This window comes from Calonectris borealis, chromosome 1, assembly GCF_964195595.1.
Source record: "Calonectris borealis chromosome 1, bCalBor7.hap1.2, whole genome shotgun sequence".
Classification (NCBI taxonomy): domain Eukaryota; kingdom Metazoa; phylum Chordata; class Aves; order Procellariiformes; family Procellariidae; genus Calonectris; species Calonectris borealis.
In genome coordinates this window covers 147515478-147531828 of record NC_134312.1, presented here as the reverse complement: position 1 = coordinate 147531828, position 16351 = coordinate 147515478, and the positions used below count along the sequence as shown (strand labels likewise).

General features: G+C 47.7%; 1 protein-coding gene across 5 annotated transcripts in view; it reads left to right on the top strand.

Moving 5' to 3' along the window:
* Positions 1-14735: 14735 nt before the first annotated feature.
* The window catches only part of MGAT4A (alpha-1,3-mannosyl-glycoprotein 4-beta-N-acetylglucosaminyltransferase A), an 87071-nt gene continuing 85455 nt past the window's right edge, over positions 14736-16351 (top strand). For 3 of the 5 annotated variants that reach the window (XM_075135109.1, XM_075135082.1, XM_075135116.1), the window contains exon 1: positions 14736-14905. The gene's annotated coding sequence lies outside the window, so the exon portion shown is untranslated. Of the gene's footprint in view, positions 14906-14941; positions 15792-16351 lie in introns of those variants that run through there. The other 2 variants (XM_075135124.1, XM_075135091.1) reach the window with 1 other exon arrangement.

Below are 16351 nucleotides of genomic sequence, written 5' to 3'. Positions count from 1 at the left end.
ATATATAAAAAAAGACCAAATTTGTATTCTCTAATTATTGCCACTCCATGGTGGCACAGTGTTTTCAGGAAATGTCTTTGAAGGTACGGTCTCTCTCCTTACAATTCTCTCCCTGTTTAAAATGATTAAAACCGTGTTGAATCATGACTGAATTCCTGGACCGTGACCTGTGCAGCTGTACGGGGAAGAGTACAAATCTCTTGGACTATCTCCTGTTTTCATAGACGGGTGCTCAGGAATAACGGAGACGAAAGGCGGAGGTGTCGTGGCAAGATCCGCGCAACCTCAAGGAGGACAAGGCCCGTGTCCCCCTGCCTGCGGGGGGGACATGTCGAGGAGAGGAGGTGAGGGGGGGGACCAGCTCTTCACGGAGCGCAGCCCTACTCCTCCTGCGGCATTTGGGATTTGAATTTGGGAGCACGCTGAGGCGGGAAGCACGGGGCAGACATCAGCCTGCACTTGCCATTGACTGCGACGTGGTCCAGGCGTTGCTGCATTGGGGTTTCCGCTGGCTCAACTCGCTTTCGGTTTTTAGCCGGACTGGGTGTGAATGACTGCTGTGGGCGGTGGCAGCCGGCTTCGTGGATCCCTGTGAGCCCGTGGGCAACCTTCACCCAAGCTCCAAGGGAATGGGGCTGCGGCCCCGCAGGCTGCTCAGGCCTACGTGAAACAAACTCAGGATCTCAACCAATTCTGCCACAGTTATGGAGGAATTTAAGTATCACGAAATATGCTTCAGAGAACCAGTAACATCATGTTCTTCTTCTCACGCAACGCATAATTACACTGGAACTGATTGCCACAGGAGGCTGTAGACACCAAAGGTTTAGATGACTTCAAAAAGCAGCTAGACAAATCAGCGGAACACAAAATCTGTCAGGTGCCACTCAACACGAAAGACAGGGCCTTGGCCTGGGAGATCGTGAAAGGCTTTGGGAGGCAGTGTGACTGGTGGACTTGTCATCTTCATATTCTCCTACCACTGCCAATGGCCCTGGCCTTTGTGCAAGAGAAGACACTTGGCTACCTGGACCTCTGATCTGATGGCTAGGGGAATTGTTATTTTCTCACGGCGTCAGTCTGTACCCAGATTTCTTCATTCTAAGTCATGCAAGTAGGTCTTGCTATAGCTGTCTTGCCAACAGGTAGGCAGAAAATAGTTTTAGAGCCCGTGTATTCTTCTTTGGTCAAATGGCTCATTTGTGGCAATGGAAAGATGCAAATACAAATATATTTTTCTTCCCTGTATAAACAGTGATTTATGTTTCATACTCGATGCCACCAGAAAAGCCTTTCAGGTCTGATCAGCTTTCCAAAGGACGTCATTGTACTTTTCCAGCTGAGAAGCAATATGACTGACTCAGGCTGATCCATTTTGCTCAGGCAGCTGCAATGTATATTGTTGGTGTATCACATCCAACAGGGAAATAAAATGTAAAAATTCACCCTTTGTTCGTGACTCATGCACATAAACTAACGTAGCTTGAATTACAGTCAAAGAACAACAACAAAATGAACTTGAAAAATAGAAGTTTCCTCTCCCAGAAGTGCTGCATGAGACATCTTTGGCTTTCCATTTAACGAGCAGGGTGACGGTCTGCAAGCAGTTGCCCTTCCCAGCGGGTGAAGGACCACACACAATGCGAATGAAATTGCATATCAGGCATCTTTCAGTGCAAAACCTCTAGATTTGATGACTTACACAGTTTACTAGTTGGATTATCCTAATTAGCTACTTCCTAATGTTTAGTAATTTTAAGTAAAAAATTACAACTAAATTATTTTTAATGTACAGCAAAGCGTAATAAATTTTTAAGGCCAAAATATCCCTCTGGCCTTTACTTTGATATGGTGTTTTGCACTGTGTTGCCTTTGACAGTAAAAATGTTTACTAAATCTGTTGCATTTTTTTTCAAGGTGAATATAAAATCCTGTTGCCAGTGAAAATATCCAGCAGCAGCGTAGCAAGCAGCTTGCTGTAATTTTGCAACGCCATTAATTCCCTCTTAGTCTCGAGGAGCATAATAAACTTGCCAAAATGTTTGCTTTGTATACACGATGAGCACTCTGCTGTGGGTAACACAGGTTTAATTACAGGATTTTGTGTTTGCGGTTAGAAGATAACTTTTGTACTGTTACAGAGTCCAAAAAAAAAAGCCATTTGTGAACACTGGGCAGTGCTGCATGTCTCATAAAATGCCAGGGGGGAAATGTAACCCTGTGTGATCGAGCACAGAGTGGCTGCGTGGGATTAGCTCTTGCAGGAGAAGGCATTTCAGTTCCAAGTCTCAGGCTCACATACTCCCAATGTTCGCCAAGGTGCTCAAAAAGTGACAGGAACCGTTGAGTTTTTATAGCATGGGATCTTTTATTGTCTGACTTCACAAAATAAATGCCATGTGAAGATTTTTATGGATTATTATTCCCAAATAATTCCCTGCATCATGTTACACGTTGAAGCTGAAGACTGATGGGACACGTATTCATAGTCCATTCAGATCTTCTTCCTTTGCAGTATCTTGCAGCACCTTTGCTGCAGATTCTAATTCTCTATGTACACTGGCTGTATTCCCAGAAGAAAACCTCTCTAGCTCACCTAAGGCAGCTTAAATGGAGGTCATTCAGGAAAATGTTGAACTATCTCCCTCTCCGGGATCCCAAATCGCTCTCTTAAGAACTATTAGGAATGCAGCTAAGAATGTGTAAGATAATACTGAAGCAAAGTGATAGAGGACAATTTTCCTTCCTTCCATCTCACACAGCTTCACATTGAGTACTTTCACTGTTGATTTTTTTTTCTTTGTTTATTTACTTATTTGCATATGAAATGGTATATGTTGCAGGTTCGTAATTCCACGGAAGCCTATTCAAGGATGCTGAGTCAGGTACTGTGGTATCTTAACTCACTCTAGCAAGTAGTCGCCATTTTTTCCCAAATATGGTTTGATTTCTGGAGTTTAGAATTGACGTGTAATTTATCACCCTGCCTTTGAAAGCCAGCTCCGCCTGAGAAACACTTTAATAAAAAAAGGAAAGAGAAAGAAATCTCCGTTCACTGCCTACTGGAAAATGGCACTTTGCACCAATGGGTCCTGCAACGATGACCAGCGCATGGCTTCCACGCTGTCACTTGTCACCCATGCCGGCAGCTCCAGGATGACAAGGCAACCTGTGCTGCTCTTGGGCCAGGCGGCATGGGTGGCACGGAAAAGCATGGCCCCATCAGAGGTGGAAAGGAGGCCGAGGAATCCGGCAAGACCCTCCTATTGCCAACCACCACCCCTGCTGCCCTCCCCAACCAGCAGTTGGTATCAGACCGCGCTGAGGTGAAGCAACAGTATTTACTTGTCTCTGGGCTCTAACTCCAGTCACAGGACTAGTTGTGCGAGTGACAGCCCAAGGTGCTGTAAAGATTTCAACACCATATCAGAAACTGGAAGTCTCTGAACTGGAGGGTCAAGTTTGCCCCACATCATGCTCTGGTGATCGTGTGTCCCAAGGAAATCCTATTCCCACGTTATTTTTATTCCTTCCCTCCCCAAAAGTAACGAGACTATCAGTAAACCCCTCCAAACCATTGCCTACATCAAAGAACCAAGGAGAACTGTCTGGAAAGAGCAGAGGAAAACACCCGGAGTTATGACAAGAGGAGAATTCAGTTAATAACCCTTCAGGAAAATAAAAGCCACCTTTCTCAGCAGAAATAACAGACTCCTTAATAAGCTGCTGGCTCATTCTCGCTGCACTCAGCACAGGAGATAATTTTGATGGGCAGGTTGCCTGCAGACAAGGCAGCAGAATAAGGCCCTGAGCCTGTCCAGGCAAAACAGACATCACCTTCCCCATCTGGCCACTCCTTTAAACAAGGGCTGACTGCTTTTAACTCCTTTGTCTCTTCCTGCAGCACTCGCCTCAAGTATGCAAAAGGGATTGCTTTTTGCTTAATGAAGCCTTTTGTTTGGTTCATGCCTTTATTTTGAACCCCCCAAAAAAAGACTCTCAAATAAAAGGAGCCGTGGCGCGAGTCACTGCCCGCACCCCGGCCTGGTGGCATTGCAAAGCTCGCCCGTTCGCTCTTTCAAATCCCCGGGCTACCTGACGGTTCAACGGTGCGGTAAATCCCGCTCCAGCGCTCACAGGACCCGCTCGGAAACACAAGGGCCAACCGAGGCAAGGCCCCGCCGGCACGCGGCAAACCGTACACCACGTGACGCCCCATGAACCCCGGCTGGCAGGCGTCAATGCCGGACCCCACGTTATCAGGCCTCCCACGGCCAGCTGGCAGGGAAGTACAAGGCGAACATAAATTCTCATGTAGTAACAGGTGAGCAACGTGCACGTGAGCGCGCGTTCCTCGCGGACTAGATGTGCTGCACGTGCTTTTGCGCGGCAGGGTAATTTGGCGGGCACAGTCTGCGTGCTGCGGTGTTACAATCTCGGAAGGAAGAAAAGCAATGCGAAGAAAAGAAGTTGGAGCGAGAGATAACAGAGGCAACCTTTCCTGCTCAGCAGGGAGTTCTTACTGCCCGGTTTCTTTCCTGCTTCCTCCTCCTCCTCCTCCTCTCTGATTTTTGGTTTGTTTTCCTGGTGCGCGGAAGCAGCCCACAGCGGCTGCCTGTCACTGAAGGGCGGCTGCATTTCTTCAACATCAGAGCCAGCTACGGAGCTCGGTCCGCCAGCGGAGAGCAGGGCACGAGCAGCCTGGGGCAGCGGGTTGCGGGGCACTTTTGATGGTGGATCGCGCTGTCAGCTGCTCTCCAGAGAGACACTGAGCTTCTGAATTGCCTCTTCACGCCACAATTTCCCCCATTAATGTGAGGATATAATTTATCTTACCTCGTGACCGTGGACAGGAGATCGGGGGAGGCAGATTTTACTGTGACCTACTTCCCTAAAGCAGGAGGGGAAGGAGGGTTTTGCTTTGGCTTAGGAAAAGAGCAGCATTCCCTGTCAGAGCCTGTTTATGCAGGCTTACATTTCATGCGGAGAAAGCAGAGGGTGGTTATTTGAACAGGTAGACTTGTGCTAGTTTTCCCATTTGTTTTACCCCACTGCACAAACAGCTCCTCAAATCTGCCTACCAAAGTAAGCCGTACCCTCACCAGCTCCTGTTTGACATGACCGCCGGCACAGCGCTGCAAAATAGCAATGCTCAGACTGAGTCTCAGAAGTTATGCCAAGGATATGGGAGGAGAAGAGGTGGTTTCCTTGGCTGCTTTTATGTAATTGATGGACGAAAAAGGAGCCTCTTAACTATATGCGTGTCTCAGAAATTGGCTCGAGTAATTTGGAATCCTTGTTAGCAAGTAACAGATGAGTTTCGGAGAGGGCAGAAGGACACAAGCTTAATTTCTTGAGTAACGTTATTGAAATACAACTGAAGTATAAAGTTGAATTTAAAAGGGAGAATAAAAATCTCCATCTTGCCTAAATAACATAACCTTTGAATTTTACGCTTCCCTTATGTAAGACAATAGGTTCAAATTATTAAAATATTTGATTTTAGGGGCAAATGCTTGTTCTCAGGACATAAGACATTCTTTCTCCTAATTTAGTGGGCTATTACTCCTTTAACAAGAAATAATTTCTGGTCCTGAATTCTGCCTTCCCTTCAAACATCTTAGTACAATTTGGAGCTTTTACACTCGGGCACAGAAACTATTTTGATCAAACTGGAGTCCGATATGTGACAGCCAGTGTCCGTCTCTTCCTCTGCAGCCTGTGAGTTTTACTTGCTCAAAAGAACCTCCAGGTCTTGCCTGGTGCTGGGGACATCCCCAACACATTTAGCAACTTCAGTCCAGATGCTGACCATTCATTTTAGGGGAGTTTTTCTATTTACACACGAAAATAACTGAGGTCGGAGCTAGCCCCTCTTTCCTACCAGCAAGCGATGGTGCAGAAACGCTGCAGGAGGAACCCCTTTCCTATGTCGTCAAGGCAGATGTTTTTATTACGTGGCTCTGGCTACTTTTCTAGATCCTGTTTTACCTTTTTTCAGCCTTGTTAGGAATTGTGTAGAGGAACCCCTCCTGCTCCCAGGTCCCACACAAGGGGTTCAAACGCGGGCCTGTCACCCGGTGCGTGGGTCTCGCCACCTTCCAACGGGCAGCGTGACGGAGCAGGAGCCTGCAGACGCCTTCCCCAGGCTGTGGCACCATGCGCGGACCTCCAGCTGACCCCAAATTTTACCTTTCACAGACACAGGGCTCACTTCAGCTGATTCAATATAATTGAACCAGTGTTCTCAAAATGATATATATTGATTAATGAGTGAATTAAGCCATTGAATTCCGGCTCCCTGACCCCTCCAAGGTACAGCTGCTGAACTGTTATGCTTTTAATCATATTTTGCTGGGTTGCACGTAGGATTTCACGCTGGTGTTTGCCATGGTTGGGGACCTACTTCGGAGTAGCGTATTTTGATTACTGTAGTGAGATGTAGTTACTTGCTTGTTTCTGACTAATACATTTTATGAATCTTCCCTGCTGTTAATAAACATAGTGGTGTTTAATTATTGAGATATTTCATAAAAATGTTTTTGAGAGGAAGACAAATTTTATGTTATGACTAAATAATTAAACATTATGCAAATGTTCACCACACCAGCATTCTGGTTATGCAAAACAGTACTTGGATGATGGTCTTGTTTGCACACTGAGTTGGTATTGTTGGGCTGTAATTAGCAGCAAATATGGTATTGTGATTTAAAAATATAAACAGGTTCTGATGAAACAGGACAAGCACGAGGGTAAGGCTAAGGGCTGCAGCCATGGGGAGGTAAAGGAGAAGGTGGGACGTTTTCCCCTAAGAACCACCTACCACCCCGGCTGTGCTCCCTGGGGAGCAAGACCAGCCCTGGGCTCACCCTCTTGCAGCTGGCAACCTCACCTAAATTCAGAGGGAAGAAGTAGGGCTGTGGCCTGTGACGCAGCCTGCAGTGTGGGAGAGTCGGGGAGGAAAGCCATTGCTTTCCACACAAACCCACTTCACCTATGCCCAACATGATGCGCTCCACCCAACGTGATGCTCTCCACCTTGTCCTTGCATTTTCCCCTTTGGGGGTCAGAGACAAAACCCAGCCCTTGACCATGTTAGGGTTTAGTTATCCATAAACACACTCGTCTTGAGATGTGTTGTCCTGAGGCCTGACTTTGAACACATTAGTACAGATGTGGCATAACTCTGTAACCCAGGGTTAAGGTGTATCACCTTAAAACCCAAAAAGGACTCTGTATGCGTCAGCCGTGTAATTTGTTACAGCTCTGTTCCTCTCAGGATAGGAATAACAGTAATAGTATGCATGCATACAATATGCTAGTGATACAGCTAGTGTAGTTATCAAACTCGTCATCACTGACATGTTACAAACTTCAGAAAGAGTTTATTAATTGCTCAGTGTGCTCTGGCTGCCAGCGGTACTTACGGTTTGATTGGTGTCTGCTCCTGACCCCTCTCCCATTCACTCTCATTACCTGCGCGTTTGGTGGGCGGAATTAGCATTTGCCCACGCCGTTGCACATCACGTGGGATCACACTGGGAGCTGTCATTCTGAAAAGTACTTTTTGGGAATAAAATACAGTATCAACATATTGCTCTTAAACTGCCGATTTCCCTTTGTGTGCCAGGAGAGTAATCTGCATGCAGCTGAGAGGAGGCTGAACACCTAGTTTGCAGGTGGAGATGGGAATCTAAAGCTACTTTTGAATCTGTGAAGAAAGGAACACACCGCTTCACTTAAAAATGTATGTCCTCGGTGTCCTTCCTGGGGGATGGGGCTGTGTGATAGTCCCAAAACTCTTATTACTGTCATTTTTGTTGCCTGTTGGAGCTGTAGCAGTGCCTAGCTTGTTGCTACTTACGTGTTATTCCAGATATACAGGTAGGGCTCCTGTCTGACTAATGTTCATTTCTCTTTTTCCTAAAACCTTGGTCTAAAAAGTCCTAAGACACGGGAAATTGCACTCATTATTTCTAAATGCCATGAAGTATGCTCCTGTCCTATCTATGTTTTCTTTGCCATCTACCATCCTCCCACTGCTGCTTGGATAACTATAGGTTTGCTTTGTGGGGAGGAGACAGGATTCTAAGTTGGCAGAAAGATAACGCTCAAATGAAAGAAACATCACTAAAGCCTTTAAGGCCAGTCAGAATGACTTAATACAGCCTGGATCCCTGCTGCGATAGGGCAAAGCATGAGATCTTTTCATTACAACAGAGCAACAGCTCTGCTAGTTTAAATGGAGAGTAGCTTTGATAATTATTTTCAGTGCTGCAGAGTTCACACGCTCACAGGGATTGTCTTGACACTTGCCGTATCTCAGAGGGATACAAGTTAAGGTTAATGATACATACTATAGGTAATTAGAGCAAGGGGGTCCTTCTCTCTCCCCCTCCACCCCAAATCAGCTGCTGACAGAATCACTTTGGCACATACCATAGGTTCAAATGACAGCTGTCATCCTCCACAGAGTGGATTTGTGCCTGCTTGTCCATGCCCTGATATGGTGTGGAATGACATGCACAGTGAATACTCTTCTCGGGGTGAAGTTTAGAAAGGGCAGGTTGATGGGGGGACCAAAACTCCCTTACCAATGATTAGGGATGCACCTAGGATTTGAACTTTTCACCCATATCTGACGTGATGTGGCTGGACATGATTAGAAGGACACAAGTTGCAAGGTCATACTTTGTGAAGGCACTCATGAATCTGTCTCTTCTTCCCTTCATCCCAATGTGAGTTGGTTTAACAATTTCTGGTTGTTCTTCACAGTTTTAATACAGTATTATGAAGGCAAAGCAGTTGGGGAAGACAGGAGAGTGGCACAGGATCACATCAGGAGGTTGGCGTAGGGAAGGTACAAGAGCGAGGGCTATGCCTCTTTGCCCGTTGAGGCGATGCCGACTCGAGTGTTGGTAGGCCACAGGGGATGACTGCAGTTAATGCCAATTCTCACCCAACCATTGTCTCGAGCATCAGGTTCCACACATACAGTTTTGACTGGGAATTAGGTTGCCAAGAATGAATGCCAAGGGCCATACAGCTACTGTTATTCATGGAGAGGCAGCCCGCTCCACCCTTGTAAACAACCCCATCTACTAACTTGTTGCTACCAACCCCCCTGTTCACCTTTTGCTGGTAGAAGGCGTTTTCATCCCCTGCCCCATGCTGTGTCTAATGGCAGAAAACATGCGCCAAGTTCATCCTTCACCTAGTGCTCCCCCTCTATGAAGAAAGAGGTCAGGTTTCCCCTGCTCCTCCATCTGCAAAGCTCTTGCCGTAGCATGGCTCTCTGTAGGCTATTGATCACCATCAGAAACTGAGCATAAAGTGAAGGGACGTGGCAGCAATCGCTTTATTCCAGTTTGGCCTGCACAAGGTGTCCAGATCTGCCTTTCAGTGGAGGAAAGAGATACCCACTGACCAGACGGTGACGGGGCAAGAGCAGGAGGGAGCTACTTGCCCCAGAGTTGGGTTTTAGCCAACGGTCTGGTGCCTGGTTTTGACTCGTAACGTCTGGTTCTAACAAAGTGGATTGAACCATGTCCTGCACAACCCTGCCTTCCTGTGGGAAAGGAGGATTGGTGACGAAGAGCTGGGCTGGGTTAGACAAGAAGAGAAGTGAGACAAAGAAAATAACACAGACTAACATGCGGCCAGCCCACCGTTTGGCAGGGAAGCCTGTGCCAGAATTCTGGAGTATAAAGTTTTAGTCTGTGTTTCTTGGCAGTCAGAAATTTAGATTTGCATTGTTTTTGCAGATTTTGGCTCAGGTTTTACAAATCTCCATGTCTTTGGAGAATATGCTGGAATCTTAACTGTGCATTACTCAAGTGGGTATTAGGGCATTTGTAGTGGGTGGAGCTAGAAAATCTCTATAGTTTGTAACAATTCTGCACAAAATAAATTAAGAGTTATACAGGAGTTACAGACTCTCTTGAAGCTTCATCTAGCAATGAGACAATAAGACAACTGAGAGACCTTTCCTTCTAAAATATCTTATTTTTTGCTATGTAAGTTGACTTGGATTTCTTTCCCCCGACCTATATTTATTTTTGTTAGGAAAGAGTACCTTCAGAAATCTGTTCTTGCTGGGGGCCTGATTCAGACTTCCCTTTAACTGCAGCTTCCCTGTTGTCGGTAGATCAACCACCAGGTTACCCCAAGGCAAGTGAAAGGAGACCTCTTCTCAGTGTGTTTTGCTTCCAATGAAGATGTCTAATGCACAAAGGCTAGTTCTCAAAATTTCCCTGAAAAATTTTCCATCTTTTAAAATTAGGAGACAGAGTACCATGAAGCAGGCATGTGGAAAATGAGCTGGCAATCAAAATCCTTAATTCTTAACAAGATTTCCTCTCACTTAGACTATCTTTTCAATAGTAAATGTATCTGACTGTTCTTAACCCAGGCATTGGACCTCAGCTATCACCAGCAATATTGGCACAATATGAATTTCATGGTTTCCAGGTTTATGTTTATGTAATAGTAGGAATGTATTTAAAAGCCTCTGCCTTCAGAAGGAGATGAATAAATGTAAATGTTCATCACCTCTGAGCATATGGCAGAGGCATTTGCAGCTCAGACAGAACCTCCACAGCGAGTGAAATGATGGTGATGTGGGGGTGAGGGTAGAGAAACATGAGTTTGGAGATCGAGCTCTGTTCCTACCTCCCTGAGAGACTTCTTGGACAGATTAATTGCTCTCTCCCACCTCAGTTGTTATCTTATTAAAGTGGACCAACAATTTACCTACCAGAAAGGATGGCACCAGCACACCTGGCTTCTGAGTAAGACACAGCTCTGTGCAGAGAAGCAGCATCACAACATATAACAGAAGATTATTTCATAATGTAGTCACAGAAAAGGCAGAATAAAGTTTACCTAAATGTGGCATGTTTTGGCTACTAAGCATTTGTATCTACAATCATATTTTAATGTAATTTTCTACATCTCTTTATTTTTTGAGTATTAGCACTACAATAGGTGCTACACAGCCACACATTAATACATGAATTGTACATCTAGCAACTTCGTGTATAAAGTAAGTTTACAGTACTACGAAACAAAACTGTCTTTTGCAAACTAGCTCAGCCACTGAAGCATTCATTCCTTTCGGTTTGTGCCTATAAAGCCGTAATGAGATCTGAATTTGTACGAGCATCAAACCTGTCTGAGAGATGCAAAAAACTTCAGTGTTGTTATGCACACACCATTTCACCTAGTCATAGGGAGGGGATGGGAGAGCTCCCCTCCCCTCCCCTGCCTTGCCTTGTCTTCCCTTCCCCGTTAGCCTGGTCCCCTACTGCCCTGCCATGGTGCCAGGTGAGGGCCTCAAGTCTTCCCTGTGCTTCACCAATACTTGAAGCCTGGCTCCTCAACACATCAGGTTTAAGAAGGTGGTTGAAGGGGAGTTTGCTTTTCCTTTCACCGGCCGTGTGCTGCAGGGATGGCAAGTGACTTCACGTAGGAGACAGCCTGGGGCACAGACAGTTTGCAGGGGCAGCAGGCAACCGTTGCCAATCCTTCCCTGATACACACCGGGTGTATTTGTGCCCCTCTTTATTTTTAATGTTGATGCAGAGTGCAGCAAAGGCCCAGCAGAAATACAGCTTGACTGGGCGAGGTGCTCAGCTAGCATACAGCAAAAAGGCTTCAGTCATGAAAGGCTTAGGGTTGAAAAAGGCAAAACTGGGGTCAAATGGAGGTAGAAGCACTGAGAGTCCCAGGGTGTTTGCTCTGTTAAAAAAGGTTAGTGGCAGGCTGGGAATAAATCCTGTCACTTGAGAGAGGATTCAACTCTCAGTCAGGAGACAGACAATTTTCAGACTGCCATTTTTCAGCCGAGCAACCGTTAAGACTTTTGCTGCCACTGCCAAGCACCTCTACCTTTCCTGCATATTTCCTAGAGCCTGGGAAAGCCAGAACACGAGCACAGTGAAACGCAAGGACAACACCACTGTCGTGCTTCTGAATGAGTCAGGAAAAGTGCCTGGATAAAACGAGCTCCAAATCTGATGAATGGCAACAACCGCGCAGCCCTATAGAAGTCAGCTGCCCAGGTGTGCCAGAAACAGTCACTGCAGCATACATGAAATTACGGCAGGCCTGGAGCGTGTTTTGCTACTTTGTCTTTACTCTGACATTTAGGGAATACCTTAGCAAAAATTTCCCAGCATGAAATCTCCTCTCTGTTGAAATATGATTATGCATTTCTCTCTTGTGGTTTTTTTCCTTCTGGTATAGAATAGCAAGCTCCTTGGTCTTTTTTTTAGCAACCAAAGCTGGAACACTAAGGATTTAAACTTCCCATATTTTTAAAACAATTTCTCCCCCCAAGTCTCCCCTATTATGGTTGTTACAGCATTTGTACCTTAACAAAGTGTTTCGAAGTGCTTAATCTTCTCCAGCTTCAAACCGATACTCCAGCTGAACAGCAGTGGCTGCAGCATGAAAGAATAACTCGGCAGGAAGAAAGAATTCGGAAATTTGCCGGCATTAAATCTTGTTCAGGCCTAAAAGGGAGCTGCCACCCTCACCAGAAGTAAGCAACATTTTAGTGTGACAGCCAAACAGCCCCAACTCCTTTCGCTGGCAGCTGCAGCGTTTTCCTTCACCGTGCACTTTTTCCATGCATCAAGCAGCGGAATATGCCAAGAGGCATTTGATTATTGCTGTAGTAGGTCAGATGAGGGCAATGCTGAATTCTTTTTTTCTGTCTTGAAGTTTGCCTTTCTTCTCAGGAAACTAACTTTAGGGGAAGATGTCAGATGAACTGAGAAACAACCACCTTATACTTACTCTATTGTTTGGGGAAGTTAATAGTTAATTGGATACTGCCAAGGTCCAGTCGGTAAACCTTCCTAATGCAAACGTTCAATCAGTGAAAGATCAAAAAGTAGGAATGCTCAGACGGTCCTTATAAAATAACTGTCATTAAACTCATCTTGTAACAGAGTCTTTTCTTCAGCAGGCTAAGCTCTCCTGACAAAAAGACTTCTATGTGAAAATGTCTCCACCAGGTTTTTTTTCCGAAATGCAAAAATTCATGTCCCTAAGCAACACTAATCTGTTACAGGCAAACAATAGTGGCTCTAATGTTTGTAGCTTTTTGGGATCTCTACAGAAAATTTTGCCACAGATGCACGTGTGTGTGTGTGTGTGCATGCAGATATACATGCACCGATTTTTGTTTGAAAGTTATTTTAGTGAATTTGTTTTTCAATAAAAAATCCACTTCGTTTTATTTCCTTATAAAAGGGAGGATTGAAGCACACATTTACGTAATAAATTCTCACCACTCAATGAATAAAATCACAGAACAGCCTGGGTGTCAAGACCTTGCAAACTTCTCCTGAGCTTCGTTTCACACTCTGCCTGAGTTGCCACCAGCCCTTCTTTGCAAGATTTGAGAAAGCTGGCAAAATCACTGAGGGCTACTGTGCAGGTAGTTGAATATGCAAAAATACTGTAATGTGTTTTACTGTTGGTAAGCTTTGGAGACTAAACGTCACTCTTCAGACAGAATAACTAGGAAGATTTTTGCATGGTTTATAAAGTTCCGTTGGGGAACTATCTCACTACATCCAGCATAAGAGTCTTAACTGAGAGTAAAAATGTCTGCTACAGACCTTGTCTAAATCAGGTGGAAAATGAGAAAAAAAGGGGAAGCAATCAAGTCAGTCAAAGGGATTGAACACTGCTAACCAGTTAGCACTACACAGTAAAAGCACGGCTCTTGCAAAGTAGATAGGATCATATCCTAACCTGAAGGTGCTATTTGATTTTAATGGGACCTTGCAGACCCAAAAATATGCATGCAATTCCTGGAACATATGAAACAAACCACTGAAGATAGGGGATTACTTACGGAACAGAAACACCACAAGCCTAATAATGAACCCATAGAGTAAAGCTGCCACTGGCTGCACAACACAGCAACGACCCTCTGGAGGAAAGCAAGTTCATTTTCACACCTCCAAAGCTGTACCTATTTAATAGCCTTTTGGGCAGCACACATGCCATTGCAACGTGAACACCCTCCCCAGAGCCACACTTGTGAACAGTACAAAGGACAGAGGGTTCATTTAACCGGTGTGAAGCAACAAGCTGCTCTTTAATTCAAACAGTTCTTGATACAAGTTCTGGGAGATGATTAGCACAGTATGAACCCAATGGTAAAATTCATGACTATGACTCCTTGTCACTGGTGAAGGAGCACATCACACAGGGCACCAATGCATGTGGTTTGCTTGGCGCTGACAGGCAATGCAGGAAATCTGCTGCTGAGCTCAACTTCCTCTCAGGAGTATAGATGCACCCTCACACAGGAGGCCAGGGGCTTGACCCTGAAGCAACCAGGGAGAGCCAGGTTCAGGATGGACTTCCTGCAGCTGAGCACGGGACAACGAGTAACCAAGTGCTGGGGCAGCTAAGCCTTTTTTAGAACTCTTCCAGAACAATAGACGCCCAAAAGCACAGCCTAAAAAGGGGACACAGTGCGGAAAGAGGAGGGCTGAGAAAAACACACCACCCGCTTCCCGACGCAGCTACTGGGGGAGGCCTCGCGAGACTGAGGTTTTTATAGCCGCGGCCGAAGAGAGCGACAGGCCGCCCAGCCAATGAGCGGCGCTCTCCGACGCGGCGCCCATTGGCTGCCGGCGAGGACGGCGCCTGGCAGGTGGGTGGGGTTTCCGCGCCGGTGGGCGGGGTGGAGCTCCGTGCGGTTCCATGGCGCTCGGGGCGGGGGGCGGTTGCGCGAGCCGGGCGCGTCGCTGACGAGCGAAGGGCGGGGGGCGGGCGAGGGGAGCGAGAGCCCCGGCGTGAGCCGACACAGTCGCTCGCCGCCGCCGCCGCGCCCGCCGCCCGCGCCCCGCGGCTCCCCCTGCCGGAGCGCTGCGCACAGGTGAGGATGGCAGCAGCGGTCAGCGGGTCCCGCTCCCCCTGCGCGCCCCGGGCCCCTGCTGCCGCCTTCGGACCCGGCTTGGAGCCTGCAGGCGGGTGGCGGCAGCTACAGCCGACTCGGCTTTTTGGGGGGCTAGGGCCGGACGTCCCTCCTCTCCGCACCCTCTGGAGCGGGTGTGCAGCGGAGACGCTTCCCCTGCCAGCGCTCACGGGTCTCTGCGGTGTCGCCGGAGGGAGGGCAGGCGGGGGAGGCTGGGGGCCGTCCTGCTCCCCTATCTGCATGCATGCATCCTTCTGCGCTCACATGCACCTGCGTGGTGGTGGTGTAGGGAGTGCTTGCGGCTCCTTCGCAGGACTTGCTGCCACCCCCTCCCTTCGCCCTGTGCTTGGGGGTGCCCGCGGGGTGTGTGGAGGGCGGTGCTGGGGTCTGGGACAGAGCAGCGCTGCTCCTTCTCCGGCTGGAGCGCCCGGCGGAGCGCTGCTGCTGCCGCTGCCCCTTCTATCTCTTTCCACCCTTCCTCCTTCTCCTCCCTGCGTGCCGGGAGCCCGAGGAGGTTCGGCAGAGTTTGCAGCTTCCTGTCCCTCTTCCTTCCCCCTACAACCTTGCCTGGGTGCACCGAGCGCCGCGCAGCTCCGCGGACCGGCGCTCTCGCTCCCCTCCGTCGCTGTCAGCTCTCGCCCTCTGCTGCCCGGCAGAGCTGGCGGCCACCGGTGCCTATCTCCCCGCTTGGTTTTTCGCTTCCCCGACTAAATAGCCACGACCGGCGCAGAGACACCGGGGAGGGTCCCAGCTAACTCGGGACGGTTTCCACGGAGGCAGCGGATCCCCCTCGCCCCGGGCTTGAGGGGACTCGGCTGCGAAATGGCAGGGCGCCGGCGAGCCTGAGGTAACGGCCGTTAACGGCGGCGGGTGGCGGCGCGCGGTTGGGCGCCGCGGGGTTTGCTGAAGCGTTTCAGTGGACATCAGGTGGAAAAGCCCCTGTCTAGCAGATCTCCTCCACCCTTTCCTTCCTGTTTTCTTTTAATCGTGGACCGTTCTCTCCTGCCTTAAAGAAGAACCTTTTAAATGCAGCACTGCTGCCGCGGTGGCTGCTTTTGCACCTCCCGGCAGGGTGGGATCTGGGCTCATCTTCTCAGAAGTCTGGCACTCTTCAGGCTTTCATCCTGCACCATCTAACCCTTCAGCAACTATGTAAAGAGCCTTTGCAGGGGCACTGAAGTGTATTAGTTTTCATGGTTTGCAGTTGGAAGTAAGCTTTATGCGTATTTTGAGAGTGTCTGGATATATACAGAAACTTCTTGGTTTATTTAAGACGTGATTCAGGCACCTGAGGCGTGCCAGGTACCCATGGCCTTCAGCATCTGGCAGGGTCATTCCTGTGTGTCTGCAGTGGGAAAGGTTCAGATCATAACGGTGCTGGGAAATTTCATAGGCTTCATCTATCTA